The sequence below is a fragment of the Chrysemys picta genome, chromosome 13 (genome assembly GCF_011386835.1).
Source record: "Chrysemys picta bellii isolate R12L10 chromosome 13, ASM1138683v2, whole genome shotgun sequence".
NCBI classification, from domain to species: Eukaryota; Metazoa; Chordata; order Testudines; family Emydidae; genus Chrysemys; species Chrysemys picta.
Window position 1 is genome coordinate 35,434,258 of NC_088803.1, and position 6,949 is coordinate 35,441,206.

Genomic DNA, 6,949 nt, shown 5'->3' on the forward strand with positions numbered 1-6,949 from the left:
CACACCGAGGGCCGCTCGCAGGCGGGTTTTTATTTCATTAAACCGCAAGCAAAGTACAAACAATATGTCATGAGTTAAGAAACTGGGGTTGGGGTCAGCCCCCCCCCCCAAACCACAAGTTAAGAAACTAGGGTCGGGGTCAGTCCCTCCCTTAAACCGAGAGTTAAGAAATTAGGGTTGGGGTCAGTTCCCCCTCCCCCTTCCCCCCGGTACCTTCCTCATTAATTTCCAAGAAGTGAGTGTTTATTTGGATAGAGGGGCGCTTGGTGGTTTTCCCCAGGGGTGGAAACTTGGCACCAGTTTGGGTACATTTCTCAAGACACATGTTATTTTCCGGGGTCTTTTGGTTAAAGATTGGGGGGGGGGGGAGGTTCCATGGGACTCCTAAAGACCATTGACCGAGTTTGGCAGGGAATTGTGCAGTCTAGTCTAGTTCAGGCCCTGGCCTGGGCCCTGGCCTGTACTGCTTTGTGTAAGGGTAGTTAGCATAACAGATCTCTGTTGGAGGGTTTATTTTGGGGCCTTCAGATTCACAGCTCTGGCTATTAAAAAGAAGGCCCCCCTGCTCTATTTCCCCACAGTACCCTAACCGCACATAGGGGCCAGCTGGGAGTGCGAGACACAAGGAGAAGGAGACAAGCATGAGAGAGGGGACTGGGGTGCCCTGCCAGGAGGGGAAGGGAGAAGATTCTCTCCCACTGTGAATTCTATAATAGTGGGATGCTGAGGACGCATGCAGCAGACTTGGCTTGTGGGCAGGGCTCATTCATTATAAGCTCAGCTCTCCAGCACATACATAATCAGGTATAGCCAGCCAGACCTCCTGGGCCCAGCGCCTAGGCTGTCACCTACCATGTACATCACAGAGGCTGTCAGGGTATGGCTGCCCCTAATGGGCTGCACTGAGAACGTGCTCATCCCTGGACAAGACACACAGTCCTGTACAGCACAGAGCCTAGGAGAGCCTTGTAACCCAGGCCAGGCCTGTAGCTGGGCCCTCCTGCTTTTCTGCAAAGCCTGGCCAAGGGCAGCTCAGTTTGTACAGCGCAAGATTTTCTCATGGTGCCTCTGATCACTTTTTATTTTTCCAGCATAGCTCCCTGCTTCATGGATAGGCCGAGGGCATCCCGAGGACAGCGCTGACCCAGATCCCTGTGTCCTGGACTCTCCAGACCCCTGCAGGCTGTATACTGGGGCTCAAATGGAGCCTCTGGCACAATTACAAATAAACTTGTTTATGCCTCAGCTTTGCCGTTGGGGATTCCTGAGTCTCATTGTTCAATAGAGAACTGAAGGAGAGACAATCTATGAATAATGAGTTAAGGAATGGCAGGAGCCAGGGTGGGAGGCCAGGAGGTACATCAGGAAGTGAACGTGGTTGATTATTTAAGCTCCGGAGGCAGATATTGTAGAACGGGGCCAAATGATCTCGTTACAGCCAAAGAAAAATTTCCTGACAGATCTTGCAAGGGGTGTGAGGTAGGAGCTTTGCCTGAGATCTAAACATTCCTGCTCAAAACATCTTTTAGTTCCAAAGATACATAAGGCCCCATTCAAAATCTAGGATCCACCGAACACAAAGTCCATTAAACTGAGAGCTGCATCACTTGTCTCATATCTCCAAAAATGAATGCAAAATGAGATACACACACACACACACACACACACGCACACACACAGAGCAAACTCCCTCAGCTGGCAGCTAGAAACCAGCTCCAAGAGGCATCCTGCGATCTCTCACTCTCCTAGGGAACTTCACAGAAGAAGCAGATATTCTTCCTGGAGTACACTGAAGAGTGAAACAACTGGGCTGCTTGGCTGTACTATGAAAGGCGAGTGCCCTCTGGAAGGGAGCTCTACATGCTGACTTTCCCCCCATTTTCAGAACTTTCCCCATTCCAACAGGTTAAACACTGAACTGAGCATAGTCTGCAAAAGTCCAACTCCTGTTGTGCCCAGGGGCCACTCGGAAAATGTGTGGCTAAAACTTACTGTTTTCCTCTCGCCAGTCTGTGCTGGGGAAGTTTCCACTATGGGCAGGCTGCTCGGTGTAGCTGGCTAAACTGGACGCAGCAGAGTGTTGCAAGGCTAGATTTGTCCTAGTTACTCAGCCAGGCTTGTATTAAGCAGAAGGCTTGTCAAGGCTCCTTCCCCACTCTGAACTTTAGGGTACAGATGTGGGGGCCTGCATGAAAACTTCTAAGTTTAACTACCAGCTTAGATCTGGCCCGCTGCCACCACTCCCAATGTGCTAATTCCCTTCCCTGGGTAGCGTTGAGAGACTCTTCACCAATTCCCTGGTGAATACAGATCCAAACCCGTTGGATCTTAAAACAAGGAGAAATTAACCATCGCCCCTCCTCTCTTCCACCAACTCCTGGTGGATCAAGGTCCAACCCCCTTGGATCTAAAAAACAGGGAAAATCAATCAGGTTCTTAAAAAGAAGGCTTTTAATTAAAGAAAAAGGTAAAAATCATCTCTGTAAAATCAGGATGGAAAATAACTTTACAGGGTAATCAAACTTAAAGAGCCCAGAGGACCCCCTTCTAGCCTTAGGTTCAAAGTTACAGCAAACAGAGGTAAACATCCTAGTAAAAGATACATTTACAAGTTGAGAAAACAAAGATAAAACTAACATGCCTTGCCTGGCTGTACTTACAAGTTTGAAATATGAGAGACTTGTTCAGAAAGATTTGGAGAGCACGGATTGATGTCTGGTTCCTCTTAGTCCCAAGAGCGAACAACCACCAAAACAAAGAGCACAAACAAAAGCCTTCCCCCCACCAAGATTTGAAAGTTTCTTGTCCCCTTATTGGTCCTTTGGGTCAGGTGTCAGCAACGATACTTGAGCTTCTTAACCCTTTACAGGTAAAAGGATTTTAGAGTCTCTGGCCAGGAGGGATTTTATAGTATTGTACATAGGAGGGCTGTTACCCTTCCCTTTATAGTTATGACAAGGCTAAAAGGGAGAGGCAGAGAGGAGTCAGGGGGAACAAGGTGAAGTTGAAGCTGTCATGCCAGGGAGGGAGGAATAGAAAACACCTTTGGTTCACACCTCAGGAGCTGGTCAGGATACAGCCAGGGAGATGGCGAGGTCATTTGGCTCCTCCTCCTCAGCTGGTCTGTGGGAGGCACCTTTCAGACTCAGGAGAAAGGAGGCAGTTCATGCCCTGGATCTCAGCCTGATGGTGACACTGGTTGATGTGGAGAGGTTGATGCTACCCAGAGCTGCCCCCTGCTCCCTCTCCTAGGCTGAATAATTTGCAAAGAGTTCCTCCAAAAGAAATGACCAGAAAGCATGGCCACTTTGTCCCACGAAAAGTGCCCAGTCAAAACTATTTTCCAGTAGCCCAGATGTGGCCACGTCCTCTCATCGTGAGAAGAGTCTCCTCTGCTGTTCTAACAATTAGGGAACCTCACCAGATGCCTTGAAAGGCCCTGCTCAGCCATTCTATCATCCACACACACTCCACTCACACCAGTTCTTTAACTGCACTCTGAAGTTTCTTTCCTGACATGCTTATAGGTCACAGTGACACCTTGTCGCCTTTCACCTGCTTTGGACAATTAGAGACTTCAGCCAAGGGGAGACCTCAGCCCAACAGCTCCCAGCTATTCATAAAAACAGCAGCACAAATTAAAGACTGTGAGAAATAAAATGTCACACTGACGCTGGCAACGCTACAAATGTCATGGCTGGGAACCCCTGGGTCTGCGCTTTCCGATGGGGTGTGTAGAGGGACGAATGTGTCTTTAAGCCACCTTGCTGCTCCTCTGATCTTGGGGCTGACACAATCTCTGGCAGAACTGAGAACAGCCAAAGAGTTGCTCTACGTTGTGTCAATTGGAAATCACTCTGCCAACCAAGGATCAGCTGGAGCAGTGTTCTGTTCCCACCCTCTTGCAGCCAGCCCTGAAACTGCCCCACTCTGCCCCCTACGCAGAGGCTGGCGGAGTGGGTGGCAAGGGCTGGCTACACCAGCTGAATGCCCCTCTGGATTCTTCTCCATTGGGGGAAGCCTCAGCTGCCCCTTTAGGACAGCTTTCGGGCTGCTTTGCTCTGCCTCAATAGCTCTAAGTAGCTGGAATAAGGGCCAAGGGTTTCGCTCCCAGTCCTTGAGCTATAGGACTTGCTTAAGCTGATGACTAACACACCCCACGGGAAATCCATTCATTTTCACATACCAGTGTCATCTCTGTTCGCCAGCAAACGCTCAGCTTGATTAAGGTAGTCAAGGGACATACAGCAGGGAAGCACCGAGTAAGGTGTCATCAACAAACCACATAAGTGCTCAGACTCAGAGATGGAATCACTTCTGTTACCATTACACTGCATACCCATGTGTGACGAAGTGGGACTGTTCTTAATGTTTCCTCTGAATACTGTGTGGGTGCCTCAGTTTCCCCTATGCATTTCTTACATCTCCAGTGTGCATAAATGGCCGACACTCTGTCTCCTGGCAACAAATGGCCAGGGCCCTTCCCCCCTGTAAGGGGATAGCTAAAGGTGAACAAAGAGATCAGGTGACCTCCTGGCCCAGGAAAGAGACAAAGGCCAGAAAGGAGGGGCTGGAGGGGGTTTCAGTTTGGAGCTGGCTGGGGACGGGGAGTGAGTGCAGACGGGGTTGTCTGGCTCGCTGGGCCCCAGAATGGACCCGGCTGAGGGGTCCTGTTCTCTGGACCTACAAGCTCTGTTTTAGACCGTGTTCCTGTCATCTAATAAACCTCTGTTTTACTGGCTGGCTAAGAGTCACATCTGACTGCGAAGTGGGAGTGCGTGCAGGACCCTCTGGCTTCCCCAGGACCCCGCCTGGGCAGACTTGCTGTGGGAAGCGCACAGAGGGGCATATGCTGAATGCTCCAAGTCAGACCCAGGAAGGTGAAGCCGTGTGAGCTTCTTGCTCTGAAGACAGTCTGCTCCAAGGGAGAGGAGGCGCCCCAAAGTCCTGACTGGCTTTGTGGGGAGCAGTTCCAGAGCATCGCCCGGGGACTCCGTGACACCATCAACTCGGCTGGTTGAGACAGGTTTCCAGCTGCTACCAGGACGACCTTACTATGTTCATTAAAATATGAACAAGGCAAAGCAGGGTCTAAAAAGGCTGCCTTTTACACCCTATGCCTGCAGGAATTATGTACAGCAATTAAAAGCGTGGTCCTGATTCTTCATGGCATTATATCAGTTTTACACTGCTATGGTTTTGCTCACTTCATTGGAATCACACCAGGGTAACACAGCAGAGAATCAGGCCCAGTAGGTTGTATTGGACCTTGAGAGATCAGTGAAGTAATTCATCATTAAAACATTTGTTCTATCACTGTCCACCTGCATAGGAGTCTGATCTAGCAACTGGCCCCTCAAATTGCACTAACAGGAAGGTGTAGAAGAACATCGATTTTCTTGATGCTCTTTATCAGAGGGAAGCCACATCAGGTCCATTTCCCAATGTATGAGAGTCTGTTTCTTAAAGCTCTCACAGCTTTTCCTTTTAATTTCTCCCTATCTGCCATCTTGATGATAAGCAGGTTGTTCCCTCTCAGGAGAGCATGGCTGGGTTCTTTAGGGAGAGGGAGAGAAGATGTGATGTTGTTCCTTTCTCACAGTTTTTATTTGTATGTTAGTTAATTGGCAACAAGCGGGAGTTTGCAAAGGTGAAAATGTCCCTGGTTCTCTCTGACACTGTTTCCTGTTTAGCAGTTGAGTTGGCATCTTCTGCACAGGAACACAGGGATGTGAGGATTGCCATGCCAAAGGACATCAGTGGTCCACCTATCTCTCGCTGAGGAGGTCTAAGAAATGTCCATGTTGGACAATCGTGGAATAAATGTGACCACTTTGCAGATCTATCTACCTACATACTTATCCTGCCCCATCACCATCTTTATAGTCTGTCTACACTAGGAGCTGGGGGGGTGATTCCACACCTCACACAGACATACTGACACTAGCTCTCATCACGCTCGTAGTGTAGCTGGAGTAGCACAGGCTGGGGCGAGCAGCGGCACAGGATAACTGTGCCAATTATGTACCCATGGATTTCTGGCGGGTTTGGACTCAGCATGGCTAGCTGGTGTCATCATTTGCTGCTGCCTGTGCTACTATGACTACACTATTATTGAGATGAGAGCTTGATGAGAGCTAGCGTGGTACATATACGCAGGCAGGGGAATCAGACCCCTTTAGCACCTGGTGTAGACACATCTTTAATGTATTTGCCCTTGCAACACCCTGTGAGGCAGCAAAGTGCTATTATTCCCATTTTACAGAAGAGGAACTGACGCAGAGAGACTCAGGACTAGATTTTCAGAGGTATTTAGGCAGATGCAGATAGTAGCCTTGGGGTATTTTCAAAAGCACCTGTGCACCCAACTCCCATTGATTCCCTCTGAAGAAGATACCAAATCTGTTGCTGAGCAGGAGACAATGTCAGAGGGAACCCTAAATATTTTTATTTCAATGGGAGCTTGATGCCTAGTTGTTTGAAGAACCCTATTAGTCGCCTATCTGCATCTTCAGTCACCTAAATACCTTTGAAAATCTGACTTTATGTAACTTGCCCAAGGTCAGACAGAAAGAACAAGATAGAATTGAATCCAGGTCTCCCATGTCTTGAGCGTACATCCTGATCTAAGGGAAGCCACTGTTTCTGCCCATTCAGTGGCTCCCATCAGGTTTTGCATGAAGATATGTCAAGGCAATTATCACAGCTCCTCTGGGGGAATGCTGAACTCAAAAGTCTTAGAGTGAATTGCTGTTGATCATCTGTAATTCACATGGTTTGTGAACCAACTTGCAAAAGAGCAGAGTGTGGTCTCTGCAGGCTGGATAGACCAGGTCGCAAGTCTGTCAGCACATTTCTGGGTTAAACCTATTGCTTTAAACTCCTTGAATACGTGTGCCTTTGGGAGCAGAGGGGAGGTGGCGTGCTGACAGGTGGAGGCCATTGTCCC